Source organism: Strix aluco, chromosome 1 (genome assembly GCF_031877795.1).
Source record: "Strix aluco isolate bStrAlu1 chromosome 1, bStrAlu1.hap1, whole genome shotgun sequence".
NCBI classification, from domain to species: domain Eukaryota; kingdom Metazoa; phylum Chordata; class Aves; order Strigiformes; family Strigidae; genus Strix; species Strix aluco.
In genome coordinates this window covers 46,163,488-46,179,361 of record NC_133931.1, presented here as the reverse complement: position 1 = coordinate 46,179,361, position 15,874 = coordinate 46,163,488, and the positions used below count along the sequence as shown (strand labels likewise).

At 39.2% G+C, this 15,874-nt stretch overlaps 4 non-coding genes across 4 annotated transcripts; 1 reads left to right on the top strand and 3 right to left on the bottom strand.

Moving 5' to 3' along the window:
* Window positions 1-6,337: 6,337 nt before the first annotated feature.
* TRNAA-AGC (transfer RNA alanine (anticodon AGC)) lies at window positions 6,338-6,410 on the bottom strand. Its single transcript has one exon. It is a non-coding gene; the product is annotated as a tRNA-Ala (tRNA).
* A 517-nt stretch (window positions 6,411-6,927) lies between these two features.
* On the bottom strand, window positions 6,928-7,000 carry TRNAA-AGC (transfer RNA alanine (anticodon AGC)). The gene has a single exon. It is a non-coding gene; the product is annotated as a tRNA-Ala (tRNA).
* A 2,227-nt stretch (window positions 7,001-9,227) lies between these two features.
* Window positions 9,228-9,300, top strand: TRNAA-AGC (transfer RNA alanine (anticodon AGC)). Its single transcript has one exon. It is a non-coding gene; the product is annotated as a tRNA-Ala (tRNA).
* Window positions 9,301-10,217: 917 nt separating this feature from the next.
* TRNAA-AGC (transfer RNA alanine (anticodon AGC)) lies at window positions 10,218-10,290 on the bottom strand. The gene has a single exon. It is a non-coding gene; the product is annotated as a tRNA-Ala (tRNA).
* Between the last annotated feature and the right edge of the window lie 5,584 nt (window positions 10,291-15,874).

Below are 15,874 nucleotides of genomic sequence, written 5' to 3'. Positions count from 1 at the left end.
TTCCCCTGTGTGAAAAGCAGGCACCTTAAAATCTAGTTTTTCTTGCTACTGGTTCATTATATAAGCAAGATACCGTTTATCTGTAATTTAATCTTCAGTGATTTGCTGCTTTTTAGTATGAGGCAGGAACTCAGTCTATCCTAGAGTTAAAATAAAATGTCGGAAGGATCAGGTTAAGCCACAGACATCTCTCCCCAGTCTTGCTTATTAGTAAACAAGTCACTATCACCTCATCTTCTTGGATTTTATGGACTGGAAGTATGTAGTTTATCTTGCGCTTTTCTGTAGAGGAAGTCTAGGTTCCCTGACTCAAGGCTTAGAAGTTAGATACAGGTAAGCGTAGATACCAGGAGCTTGACACTTCTCTTCAAATGAAGTCTGTAAAATAAAATTCCAAACTCCCATAAATACCAGAATCGTAGATTCTCTAGTGGCACTTGTCGTAATTACAGGATGTTATTTTTCTCTACCATGTTATTAGTTATGTATTTTGCTTAGAAAACGACCATCTCATGACCTCCCCTTTCCTTCCCCACTGTAAGATACCCTTATTACACAGTTACTATTTTCCTTTTATTTAAGACTGATACAGTTCTAAGCATTTTACTTTTTGAAAGCATCACTTGCATGCTTTCTCCATTTACACTTTTTGGTCCTTCAAGTACTACCTCAGTTCACAAACCTTTCCTGTTTTTCCACTCTCATAGCTATAACAAGACTAACCTTCCCGACTTCTTGGTACCTCCTCTTGTCAGACAAAACAGCACCAAGAAAGTTTCTTAAATATGTTTCTGAGTTTAAGAAAGTTGATTTAGTGTTTTAAAAAAATAATAAATTCAAATAGTGTGATGCATCTGGCTACACCAGCAAAATTCCTCATATTGAAATTGCCTGTCAGTATGGAAACTACTACTGTAAAACAGAAATTGGGCTGTTCATCTACTTGCAAATTCTAAATGCATATTGAATCGCATAGCCACAAAATCATGTGTTTAAGGAAATGGAAGAAAATTCTGTGTGTAAAACTGGTTTCAGCCCCCTTTCGATTTAATTCACAATCTTCTAGTTTGGTTGTTTTTTGGTTTTGGAAGTAAAACACTTATTAGGAATTACTATTGTGTTTACAGGGTTACTTGCAGAATGATCCCACTAGGTGTCTCTTAAAGCCTGTATGTAGTAGTTGATAGAGATGATTTGTTTCAGTCTGGAGTGGTTTTCTGTTTTTTAAATAATCAAGGACTGCAAGTGCCACTCTGTAATTAGGTAGATAGACTGGAAATGCTTGTAAACAGTCTTATGATTAAAAAAATAAAAATCTGATTAAAAAATTTAACCATCCATATGCTAATTTGAAATGTACACAAAGAAAAAGCAAGATGAAAGTAATTTACTTAAATGAGAGTATTTTCCTTACTCTATGCAATAGTCTCAAACTCTATATCATCATTTACTGCTGTATTTACCCTATGCCGTTAGTAGTTATAATTAAGCTCATTTAAAAAACTGAAGTAATTTAAAGAATGGAATATGCAACCAAGGGAAAACACTTCTGCCAGAAACTTGATATTCTTAATATCAGAAATGACATAGAAGAAAGGCATTAAGTCTTCTATACATCCTACAAAAGGCATAAAAAAGTTATAAGCCTACTGACAGCAATTATTTGTAATGTCACTTTGAGAGACCATAGTTGAAATGATCTGGTCTCTTGTCTAATTCTGTGAAGAGAAGCTGCTGGTGAAGTGAAATGGAATGGCAGTCTTCTGTTTTCCTAGCACAGAATGCAATCATCTTGGGGGTTCCTCAGGGTGGGTGGGGAACCAGACAAGACACCAACAAATGTCATTTGCTACCACTGTTACTAGTTTCAAAGCTGGTACTTCATCTCTCTGCAAGCAGACATTTGATTGGCAAGTGACTCAATCCTGGCCATCTCCAGTTTTGTTAGTGCTTCAGGAGGAACAGGTGTAAACTAAGTGAGAAACATCTGTTGAGATTATCCCATGCCCATCATAACTGAGATAACGTACTCCTTAAGACTATGTTCTAGTCCACCTCATCAAACTTTAGTCTTATTTTTGGCAGTCATTTTGGAATTGCATTTTTATCTTCCCAGAAGGCCCAAAGACTTCCAGGATTATTTCAGGAAAAGAAGAAAGTGCACTGAAGACTGCATGTCAAATAACTGGTCAGGGAAGTGATTCTATCCCTATCCCACTTTTGCACCGTATTTTCTAATTGCATAATTAGAGCTGCTATGCAACTTGCCATCTTGCTACAGCAATATGGAGTGAAGAAAGTAAGCATTTTGTGGTTTTTTTCTCACTTGGCAAGACCACATGCAGTCTTGTAAAAATACACGTATAGTTTACTTAAAAAGCACGGGATCCATCATCTGTGAGGTAAACTGACAGTCAATATGGAGGCTGTCATCCAATTCTCAGTTTGCATGGCCACCTTACAATAATGTTTACAGACAGCCTGGCACCAGCTTGAATTATTTAATGCTCAGAACCAAAAAGCTAGTTAATTGTGGGTTGTAAGGTTTTGAGAGTACAGTTTGTCTGTACAATAAGCACAACCAGATTCCCCCTGTGACGGGCATTTTTGGACTCCACATAGATAAGGAAAACAAGAGCATTGTATTTGCTACTATGTAAAATAGTAGCTCATGAAATCTGAGCAGAAGACCTACTAATTATATATTTACTATATAATTATTTTGTGGATCCCTAAAGCATTCTCTCTGTGCCCTGTATTTTGATTGCAGAGAAAACATTCACTTGGTTTGTTCAGTGGCTCCTCATCATGTCCCACCTCTCAGCTGGATAGGGTAGGAGTAGGTTTGGATTGCTTTTGCCTGAATTTGAGCCCCTCTTCTAATGGAGCATAGAGTTTCCAATGACCATATTTTGTGAGTGGAAATTTTACCAGGGAACCACTGTAATGCCTGTTCTGAAGGTCTTGCTACATGTTCAGGTAAAATTGTTTCTTTCATAACCATGATTAAAAACCCCCACATATTTTTTATGTGGTTTTATGGTCCAACTATCTATCTCTTAACCATTATCATACAAATTGTTTTTTCTAGTATGAAGCAGGCTTTTACTAGTGCAACTAACTGACCAATTTTGATCAGATTTGCAATGCATCACAGAATACAAGAAAAATCCTAAGGTTTCCTCTAGTAATTGAAACCTTTTCTAGCTCTGAAGCAAGAGCGGTATAGTCTTTCCTAGCCCTGTTTATTGAAAACTACTAGGTACAATAATGTCTAGACTCTTAAAAATACAAATAAGTAGGTGTAGGAAAGTTACTAAACTTTCTTATGTGGAAGATATATCAGAGTGTATCTCTGATAACCTCTAAGGAAGCAGAGGAGCTTTTTACCCTTCCTCCATTTTAAGAAGTAAACTTTTTCACCGTCCTGGTGCAAGTTTTTTTGTGACTCGTGACCTGTCTAATTCTTAAAGACACTAAAAAGCTTGAAACATTCATCATCAATAATTCTGAACACCTCAAACACATGCACACAAAAAGCTGATAAACTGGCTGTTCTTAGAATTGTTTTTTCTTGTCATATTCTTTCATACAGCCCAATGCTGTAGTACTCAAGTGTCATTTCCCTCCCCCGTCCCAAAAGTAGTAACCACAACAGACCCCTCGGAGTCTGGCATTTCTCACCCAATAAAGAAATGGCTGACACAACCTTACTGAAAGGGGAGCTAGGGAAGATGTCCTTCCTGGTTCTAATTCTTAGTCAGGAGCACTTTTCAGTTGCCAATCTTTTCCATGAGCACCAGATCCAGACTTGAACCAGGAGAATGCAAATACCATTCTAGAACAGAACTGCACATTACTACATCCAAAATTTAAATCCAGATAGAATTGAGCCTATGTATCCAGGCACATAAAGTCTACTGAGTGAGCTGAGCTTTTAACCTCCAACAATATAGCAAGGCTACACTGGCTACCTGCACTGGTATTTACGACCTTATCTCAGTTTCAGTCACACAGTATGTTACCTTTGCTTCCCACCCACAAGTACATGTGGGTGGGAAGATGAAGAAAGGGGAGGCACCTCCATCATGCAGCTAGTTCTTAGTCCATCTTTTAGTATGCAAAGAACAGCCATTAAGCTCTTAAGCATGTACTCAGTAACAATGAAGATCTAAGGACACAGAGGCAGATGTTTTTCATTAATTTGGCATCTCCTTACAGCAGTTTTCTAAACAGTCTTGGCAACATCTGCTTAGTTGACAGTTCCACTCATATTCCATCACTGTGTAACACCTACATACCAGGATCACAGAGTTCCTGTCACTTTTTAAAAATAATTGCCTCTGTGACCCTTATTAGAAGAGTCTGTCACAGAATCTGCATGACATATAAATACTCCAACCAAACTGAAATCGATATAAATGAATACAAAGTAATCATCATAATGGGCCTGATCCAGCTTCTCAGCAATACAGGGGCTAGCTGTAGAAATCCATGGAAGTACTTCCTTATTGTTCTTAGCTTCCCCTCAATAACTGAAAAAAGCAGCCACGGGCTGATCAGGAAGGTAGAGCAGGCTTAACACTGTTTTAACTGCAAATATTGCTCTTATGCAGTGCAAACTGCAAATGAATGACCCCAATAGGTAGCCTATTTCCCCTGGGATAAACAATAACACTCCCAAGTGTCTGCTACTGGTGACTTCTTTTAATAGAAAAATACAATGCTATGTAGTCCTTCCTCAGCTGTACAAAGCAGAGCAACTGCTTTATATAGTCTATTTTATCTAAGTGCAACAAGCAGGTTAGAATCCTCACATAACCCTTTTGGCAAAACTTGAAAATGGATGTTACTGAGAAATATTCTAAAGTCTGCTTTCACTTCATGAAGAGTAAGAGGGTAAAAAAAATAAAATCAATCTATTCATTTATTTGAAGAGATCCTGGAATACTCAGTGGTCATCCTAAAAGAAGGAAACGTATTCTTTCTCTGAAAAGACTCATCATTAGGTATTCCTAAGAGACAGACATGTTAAGATATTTGTCTACACTTCTTACAACAGTTGATGAGAAAAGAAATCACACATCAAAGATAATGATTGGGAATCATTTTTTATAAGGCAGGTTTACTAAAGGATGTTGTTGAGACAAGAACCCAGTGCCAACACAGTGTGCACTGAGAAGAACCCTGCTGAAGATAAGTGTGCATACAGTAGCTATAAGCATGTCCCAGACTGTTGTCAGAAGGATGGCATTTACTATGACCATTCTAGGCATCTTCTGTATACTAATCATATTGAAAGTAGTCACTAAAACTGGTACACAGTTTTTTAGGTATGTTCAAGGGGAAGGTTAAGTTTTCAGCCTCCAAAGTACAAGGACACACACCCAGAAGTGGAATAATAACAGTCTTTTGCTAGTTCCACACACATTTTCTTCCTTGGTCATGAACAGACTGAAGATGTGAGGAAATAAGTAGGCGTTTTTGCACACTGTAAAGTGCTTAGTTAACACTAAAGACACAACAAATTTAGCAGCACTGGTCACTAAGACCTAAAAAGCTGCACTTGTGCAGCTGCTTTTAGAAGGGTCACGGAGAAGTGCACCATAAAGAAAGCTGCAACATCTGGAGAAGGATCAGAAGAAACTTAGCAGGTGTTAGGGGAAGTCAGTGAATCAGTTAGATGGTTGAGGTTATCTCTGGAGCTCTAACATAAGTTAGAAGCAGCTCTGCAAAAACAGAAGTAAGAGGGAAGGCTAAGGAGCTCACTTATAACCTGCACACAGGCCATAGCTAAAAGACATAGTTGCTAAAGTATGCTTTCTAGGATACAGACTTGAGGGGAAAGAGGTAATAAGTTTTACCCTTAATTTTGAATTGACCAATCCACCTCTTACTACAGCTTCACAAAGATCATAAATGAAAAGAAAATCCTGTATTTCTGGACAGGGACCACCATGGGCAGCTGGGGAAGAACTAGCATTCCTAGACTGCTATTTTCCACTGTCTGATCAAAAAGACATGCTGCTTCAGGTCTCTAACCATCACTCATCCATTGTTTTTCATAAAGTCTGGAAAAACATCATATTGCAGAATTCTCTTTCTGCCATATTTGACTTAAACTGGCCAGGAAGAGTCAACAGAGGATTGACATATGCAGTTATATAAGCCTGATTTTGGTAGTAGAGCACGCAGAAGGAGGAAGGGAGGGAGGAAAAAAAATCAGTTTTACCCCAATTAAAACAAAATTAATATTTTACCAAAATAGTTACATATTTTGTTTTGGTAGTTTCTACTTCTATGTAGAAGTAGAAACCATTCCTGTTTAACAAAACACTGGAGAATGCGGGCATCGATCCCGCTACCTCTCGCATGCTAAGCGAGCGCTCTACCATTTGAGCTAATTCCCCTCCCCCCTTATTGGTAATAAGGATCACAGAACTGTGATCTTCAGGGTGTATTTAAAATTTTAGTTCCATACATATAATACAGTTTTCTCTCTTGCTCTGGTCTCCCTATTCACAAATGAAAACACATTCAACTTCAATTCCAAAACAGGTGTCAATAAATTTGTAATAGTTCATTTAGCATTTCCAAATGAAGTAGTAAAAACCAAGACAAACCAGAAAGACATGTTTTCCAGGTGTATAAAATAATTTAAAAAAAAAAAAAAGTTTATTACTTGCAATTCATGAAAGGAAGTACGTTCTGGCATTTGGTTTTCTCCCCATAAAAGTCAGTTTCTATCTTTTTTTAAATGTGAGTTAATTATTTTAATTTAGTCTAGTCAAACATATGGCAGCATTTAAGAAATAAACTAAAATCTAAAAAATAAGAGGTTATTTTACTTCAAAATTCCAGTTCAATACATGAGAACGTCTTTTACAGTTAACTGTTTTTTCTCTCACTGCAAACAAAATAGGACACTGGAGAATGCGGGCATCGATCCCGCTACCTCTCGCATGCTAAGCGAGCGCTCTACCATTTGAGCTAATTCCCCCCCACAACACTTTTAATTTATCATGTAACCACAGATTTTAATAACCACAAACACAAACTGCCTTCCTTTTACAGATTCTGCTCCTTTATCACAGGTAGTAACCCAGGGGCAGCCATGCAGAACACTTACTACCATTTGACCTTGAGCTTGTCTATTTTTTTTGTGCAAGAGGACAGACTCCCCAGGTAACACAGTGAGGCACTGCATGCTAACTTGCATGACAAACTCATGACCTGCAGTCTTTCAGTGCCACCCAACTCGCACTAGATTTATCCTTCATTGAAGAGGGCAGCTTCTTCTATGTTGAGGGAAGTCACATCACAGACAATGCAGTGGAGCGGCTTGAAGATAATACAAAACTCGCCTTTGCTCTGATGTCCCCTAAGAAGACCATCTAGAAAACAAAAGTCAAACCTGTTTTAATTAGCTGACATCAGTTTACATTGGTGTTGCCAAAGAGATGCATCAAAGTGATCTGTGTTAAATGAAAGTGTGTAGACACAAAGCCTTCACAGCTGAAATACCCTAGAGAAATGAAAAAAAATGGAATTAAGGAGGTCAGGTGTTTTCAGCCATGTAGGTAAGGAAGTTCTCCCAACCAAGTGGAGAAATTAGAAAGTTTTACTCACCATCTTACATGAAAACTTAGAATCATAACAAATTCAAAGTCAGAAAACAATGGGCTGCAATTATATGAAAGACACATTTTTATCACTGAAAACAGTACTACCGCAGAGGTCTTTCCTCACCCTTTGGCATCAAATAAACTGCTTTTCTGTGAGCTGAATTGTCCAAGCTTTAGGCCTTTTCAGTGGCAGCAGAGTGAGATTTGGGGGTGTAATAGGGAGAGGTAATCTGACATTTTCATACTGACTCAGACTGCACAGGGTAGATAAAGAAAACTGTGCGTAGAACTGAACCTTGTGAAATGTGATATGGGAAAGATCCCAGCTGCAGATGTGCAGTGCACCATTCACAGAGCCTAAGATGTGTGCCTGTGAGAAGGACTGAAACCACTTTTGCATATTTGTTTTCCCCCTCAAGTTTACTCCAGTGAGGTAGATAAAGTCAGTTACAATATACTGCAAGAAATGGTAAGAATGAATTTTTATTTATTGTTCAGAGATTGAGGTAAGGCAGGAGAATATTTAAATTCTAGGAGAATGTTTGCAGTGATACTGTGGGTTTAGTTCCACATCTTGGCCTGAATCTGGATTGTGATAGATTTGAAGTACTACCTTACTTTAGACAAGTTGTAACTAGCTAATGCTTCATTTAGTAATTTATTTTCTTTTGACTGGATGCTGTCATCCAGTAAGTTAAATCCATTAGAGAAAACAGCCAGTGCACGTGTTGTTGGATTACTGCACACGTTTTACTTTATTGGCAGAGCTCACTTTTTCTGCATTTAAACAGAAAGTGAGAAATCTTTTATTATATAATTTTCATTGTCTTTGTTGTTTAATAGTAGCCACTATTAAATCACTGAACCACTAATCACTGTAACCATTCTCACTGTAAATTACAATTTTGTTCTTTAAATCCAGAAAGCGTTCCTTGATTTAATAACCTGGGAATAGAGCTTTGCCAATATGCTTCTTACTGCAAAATCAGTTAGTATGACTATACTTGAATTTTTATATTTCTGAATTGGTTTTAGTAATCTCATAGATTTAAGATGCAATACTATTTTAACTGAATCATTAAAGTCAGTACAGAAAAGTAGAAATACCTAGAATATAACTTAGGAATAAATTAATACTTTCTCTCCACAAACCATGATAAATATGGACAATTATATTTATCATTTACATACAGCTGAGTAGAAAGTAAAGTTGGAAAATAAAAAGACTTGAAAAACAAGAAGAAAAATCTCATTGTTCCTCAGTGACTTCTATCAGCATACTTTCTAGATTTGCAAGTCTTTTGGTACCTGCATTGCAACAGAGGTAAAAAAGTAGTCTCTTTCCTTCCTGAACACACACCAGAGGAGGCTTTGTTCAGGAAACTAAGTCGTGTTTTATCAAAGTAACATAGCAGAAAATGCATCAGTATGCTTCTCATATGTCAAGTGAGTACTCTGACTTTTAAGCTAACAGGCTTTTCGTAGTGATTCCATATAGTGATGATTCAGTATTATTAAATGAACAGGCTATCTCAACAGTTTACCTGAAGCAGCCAAGATATGATTCAGGGAAGTAAATCCGCCCTCCCTACTGTTAAATAAGGGGAATTAGCTCAAATGGTAGAGCGCTCGCTTAGCATGCGAGAGGTAGCGGGATCGATGCCCGCATTCTCCAGTGTTTTGACAGACGGGAGTATGTAGAGTCACATAAGATTTTTGTCCATAAACAGTTGACGCTTGTGAAACAAAACGTATAGCTAGTAATAGATACCATTTCCTACAGCAAATAAAACAGGGAGAAAATTTCAATTAGCAGACTACAGTCATGAACTCTGCAAACTTGTATTTCTTTGTGAAAGCATCTAGTACTGTTACTCTGTAATACAGGAAATAAAATTTACTTCTGTCTCTTACAAGTGCATTGAATTTTAATACGTGCATTTTTTTAAAGGTTTTAATTATATGAAAAGTTAGCCAAATTGTCTATAAGAAGATGTAAAAGTATGGAGTGGTCTATATAATCATCGGCTCACCATAGAATTACTGTCTCTCCAGCTACCTTGCATCTGTTGTAGCTATAGGGACAGTCACAACACACTTGACCCTAACCTGAGTTTCAAGTGACATTCAATCCCTCACAATTTCACTCAGTTTCTTCCTCAACCCATTATAAGAAAATAATTTGCACTTTAAAAAAATGCTTATCTCTAATCAACATTAACAACTTAAATCACTCATATTGTGCATGTTCTTCCTAAAATTAATTTTAATCCTTACAAAACTGCTACAGAACAATGGTCCTAAATTTAAAATAGCCCCACAATATAAGGTAGTATAAGCAAGGAATTAAAACTGTATCACAGCCAAAAATCAGAAGAAACAGTGGTACCTGTCAGCATGCTTTTGTTTCATTCTTTAAAACCCTTTAACAGGAATTTGTTTCTTTTTTGTTCAGGCAGTTACCCTAATTTTAGACAAAACAGAAGCTTACAAGCCTCTCTTTTCCAAAACAGCAAAAGAAGTTGCATCTAGTAACTGAAAAAATGAAGTGTTTTTTGTTGCAATAGAAGGTAACTCTTGTTAAGTAGCAAATGGAGAATGCGGGCATCGATCCCGCTACCTCTCGCATGCTAAGCGAGCGCTCTACCATTTGAGCTAATTCCCCTCGTGGGGCCCACCTCCTGTTTAGTATCCATTCATACTCTCACATTTCTCACTGACAGAATAACCTACCACAAATTATACTAAAATTAGATCTGCTGTCTCAAATACAAACAAAACTTTCTCCCCCACATCACATTGATTTTCTACCCAAGTATCACACTGGTAGCTGGGCAGTCAGAGCCCACTGCTCGAGTTCTAATTCCTTACTGAAGTTACTGGTAGGCAGTAACAGAAGAAAAATTTCCTGTGAAAGGCAGAAACAATTAGGTCTTTCTTAAAGCACAGTGTTTTTGACAGCCTTAGTGGGAATTTTGCCTACCATGAAATCTGGACTCCTTGATGTAACAGCACGTGTTTTATTCAGCTGAGCTGCATCTGGATAACAGAAGGTCTGTGTTTCCAAGCAATTGCAGATTTATGTTCACACCAAACAATTATGACTGTTTAGAGAAATCTGGATATATTTAAAGGTTATATTTTTCTAAAATAGATTTTTCTTATTTGTAATCCCTAGGTGGAAGAGAATCAGCTAAATGACTTTATCCATTTCCACATTTTACAATAGAATAGATGTGACTGAATAGATAGAGTTCTTCCAGTTCTTTCTCTTGGGGCAATGGACTCTGGGCCCAAGTTATGAAAAGGGAAAAAAAAAAAAAAAAAAAAAGCACCCAGGCAAATGAAATGCTGGAAAACAAAGTAACAGTTCCCATTAGTTAGTTACATCTCTTGGGAATTTTTAAGGTGTGACTATATCACCAGATAGACACACACACTCACGCATACATGTAAAAATCAAGAATACGTAATTAAAATGTAAAAAAATAATGGCTATAATGAAACAGCAGTGAAAATTCTGTTTGGTTTCAGCTCTACGAGATCAGAGTCAGGAAACACATAGAAAGTAGGGTCTCCAATGTTTCCTGTTATTTGAAGTTATGTACTAGTCTTCTCCTTTTGAAAGTGTCATTTAGAGGAAGAAAAAACAAAGAAGTAACTTTATGATTTCACACTAACATAAACTAGAAATAAAGCAAGCAAAAGAGATCTACTTTGCTAGAACTGGAGCATGCAAATTTGTTGACCTAATGTGACTGACATATCCCAACAATCACAGATCAACACACTTCGTTTCAGCTTCTTACTTCCTCAATCTCTATATATTTTCATTTAATTTGGAGGATCAAAGCCATACCCACCATATTTGGATTTGCACAAATAGCTTCTGATTCAGAGTGCTGCAATGTTCAAAGATTAGAGGTTTAAGATACACAGAACTCACTGAAATTCAGTGTATGTTTATCACCTGATTACTTAGATCCATATGAAAATCCGAGAGCTTGTCTTTGTTAAATTTATATGCCACCATACTATACAGTCATTTTAGAATTAGAACAGGGAAACCAGACCTATCAGTAGAAGAGCTGCATTCACTGATGAAGCTACATGCTTACAGTATACTCAAAACACAGGTACAGCAGAAAAACACCACAACCAAGCTGAATTAACAACACACAAAGTTTAAGTTAGCACCCACTTCAACAAGTTCTCCAAGCCATGTTATCCTCTGATTTGATTTTTCCACTTCTTTCTTGGGCTCGGTGATGCACTCTGAGTGAATGCTGGCTGAACGGTATCAGAAGAGAAAGAGAACAACAGCTATTACATTTTTACTAACACAGTGTAAGACTGGTGGTGTAGTAGGTGTTGAAAGCGATCAAAGGACAGCTGGAGCCTAAGTCATGATAGTACAGTACAGTAGTTCGAAGTGCCCCAGAAGAAGCCACAAAACCACACCCTCTCCTGAGGAGCAGCACCACCCACTGCACCTCCTCCTTCAAGCACCCCCATGCCGCAAAATTCAATTTCATGAGACCCACCAAGACAACCATCATGACCAGAAAACCCCTGAGTAGAAGGCTGCCAACAAACCTCCTCCGCCAGCTTTGTCTTTCGATGGTCTCAGCCCTGACTCACTCAGGTTGACAACAACCTCCCACACAGCTCCAGCCTTCCCACCCCCTCAGGGCCTGGCCTGGCCTCCCTCTGCCCTGCCCTGCCCTGCCCTGCCCCACGCTAGAACTTTCTGAGGTGGTGTGTGTGTCTGCCACCCCCCTCACCAGCCATGCTCTCCTCCTGGGCAACTGCCCTCCTCCCCCACTCTTGTTTTCTTTAACTAGAGATGGCGTGGTGAAGAGGATGTGCTGTCACGGTTTGTTGTCCTCGTACCAACAGGGAGATGCTGTAGCTCGGTCGCCTCCTAGTCCCTGAGGCTGTTGTTGCTGCGGTGGGTAAGTCTTCAAAAGAAAAGTCTCACCCATGTGGTGAGCCCACCTGGTGGCCAGCTCAGATGTTCCCTCCTGAGCCACCTGGTGCTAAAATTACATTCTGTATCATCGAGGGAAGAAGTCAATGTGGGAAAGAGTGGATTTTGTCCTACATTTCCCAAATGCAATGGCCTTACGTAACAGGAATAACATCTGAGTGTGTATACCTTTAAATAAAGCTATTTTTTTTTTCAGACTGTAAATTCATAATTAGGCTTATGCTCATGCATTATCCTAGGCATGGCTTTGAGGGTGAAGGCTGGAAAAAGTAATTAAAAATACTCATATTGGTCTGTGTTTAAGGAAAGCAAAATTCTTATCTTACTACCACGTTCCTGGTAGTTTCTAGCACTTGAGAGAATGACTTTTAAATAACTTGGATATATAATATATCTTTCTCTGTCACTTTCCTTTTTTTCTTAAAGCGATTATAAAACTTAAGGCTCATTTGCAGCTGTAAAAACTTCTCCTGTCTTACAAAAAATCTTGGCCTCTGAACCTTTGACACTAACCATCAGGTTAACTGCTAGCAAGAAAAGGCAGTTTTATTAGAAGATGGGAAAACCCACCTTTGATTTATCCTGCTAGCAGGCTTAGTGAAACTGTGCACGCTAAGCTCCTCCACCTTGCACCTCTCTTCCTCAGTTCTTGGAGTCTCTGAAGTTTTGGCAATAACCCATCTCCTATGCATTTGTAACCTTGTTATCTTTGCATATTGCTAGATATTTTTCCTGAAAAAAAGCAAAAGAAGAAACAACAGGATTCAAAAATTTCTTTCAGCAAGAGCTGAGCTACTTTTCTGATGGCAAAAGCCTTTCTGTAGTTCTTGAGTGCTCCTTTTCCTACATGTTGTTAGTAAAATTACAACTACTTCAACACTTTTCAAATGAATAAAAGGTTATGAAAAAATGTTAATGGTATTAAACAACCTGAGACAAGATCAGTGCAGACTTTGAATTGTTTCCCAGTTATTTAAGATTATAGCAGCATTTGGATAGTGGAAAGCTTTATATCTTCTGAAGACAGACAAAAATAAGGCGTTTTTTAAAAATCCCTTTATTTTAGAATTACAATACCCAACCAGGAAGTTACTCAGGAATGCCTGGTCTAAATATGCTCTTTGTCATCACTGCTAAAAATGACTGACCTTTACTATGGAATAATTAGTGTTGGTTAGCTACCTCACTCTAAATTCCTAGGGATGATCAAGTAAGGAGGTGCTTTTAGGCCCAGATGAGAGTCTAAGGGTGTTTGATTCTGCGTTAAAAAAAAGTGCCTTGCTTCAGTTGGGTTTTGTGTCACAGTTTCTACTACAAATGAAATGCTTGTGATAAGAAAGCTTCCCTGAGTAAGAAATATGGTTGCAACTTTTGTAGCTTTCCTTGTAACTATCCAAGGACTTCACTTCCACGTTGAATTTTTTAATTTAAGTCTGATGTGACAGTTATGTGCAGCTGACGATGCCTTCCAAGGGTCTTCTTAAGCTTTGTTACCAATAGTTGATCAATTGTTTTAATTAACTTTCAGAAAGAACAAGGAGTTTTTGAGACAGAGAAAGCTATAATGTTTTCCACCTAGTGCTTTCAGCACAGAAAACATGCTGAAATGTCTATGTGTTTAGCAACTGACATAGAAAAATTAATCATTTATATGGAAAAGATATCTCCTTACTTCTCAAATGTTACACACACATCAATTTCATACTGTTTTTAATTTTTAAAACATTCTACAAACATTAAAAAAATATACACAATCATTCATCACCCCCCCCCCCCCCCCCCAAAATGTTTTGTTTTTAACTCTGGCAGGACTAGCTTTAGTATTAAAAAAAGCATCTAACATAGTTTAAACTTACAGATGGCCATAGATCCACAGCAGCTTTATTTCTGATTATTACTCTCACTTGCACCATTCATGCTCTTAGAGTTGACAACTACGTTTTTTTTCCTGCATACCATTATTCTTTCTTCCCCTTCCTATTTTCTTGTGTCTGGCACCATCAGGAAATCAGTAGCAAATCAACACAGAAGCTTGTGAAGCACTGAATGAATACTGCCACACAGAGTAAAGACAGTGGGTTACTTTCAGTTATTTCCTACTTTGTGTTGCCACCTGCCGAAGAATCCAGCTCCAGGAGCAACTGAATGGGCATGTACCGTAGCTCCGAGCCATCCGTCACATGTCAGGGCTAATGCACATAAACTAGCAGTTGCAGCTTCACCAGAAGCCAGTAAGATGACGTTAAAACAGGCCAGGCCAGTTAGAAACCAGTCAGGTAGCAATCTTACCTCTGCTCACACTCTGGTTTGATTTCCACTTAGCCCGACTTACACTTGATGGATGGATGAGTAATGCCTTCCATTTCTCTGTGGAGTAAGCAGAGTCATTTTCTGGTGTAGTGCTGACACACCACAAGAACAATCTACTCTGTAAATGAAAATGTTTAAGCAACAGTCAGAATGTCACCATGTGGTAGATTATGGGCTGTATAATTTGGCTGTATGTGCAAGAGTACCTAGAGTTTATGGAGAAGAGCACAAGCACAGACTACCATGTCAAATCAGGCAGAGTGTGTAAACTCTTCTCACCCTACAGAGAACCAGAGTCCCAGTTCTCTTGCTGGGTACATCACTTTATACACAGTAACAAGCTTATGTTTCAAAGAGATACCTGAGAGACTTCTGTTGTTAAAATAATAAATAGGGTGAACTCGGCCTGGGTTTGTTTGAGCTCGAGAAACCTGGCCTGATCAACTCGCGTGTGTGAGTTGTTACAGACTCCTTCACATCATGGTGGAGCTCCAGGTTGAGGCTGCCTGCTGAGAGCTTCGCGGTCCCTCTCCTGACCCCCTGATCACAGCCCTCCTTTCAGCTACGCCTCAGGTTGTGTGCTGGGTACGGGGAAGGAAGCAGCAGCAAGGAGCCTGGTGAAAAGGGGATGGAAGAGAGGGGGGCGAGGGCCGGGGGCATTCGGGAGTACCGAGGGGAAAGGGTTTGTGGAAGGGGAGAGGGCTGTTCCCGGGGTCCGGGGAAGCAAATGCGGGCGTCGAGCGGAAGAAAACGAAGCCCTGGGAGAGGTCCGTGAGGGAGCGCCGCTCCCGAGGGACAGCCGAGGCCCGGGGGAGCCGGGAGGCCGGCGGCAGCCGGGACTGCCTCGGCCGCGCTGTGCCCTGGCGGCAGCGGCCGACTGCGCCCCCGCGGGGCAGCGCCGCTTCCCGCCGGCAGCGCGCTGCGCATGCGCCGGCCCTCCCGCCCGCGC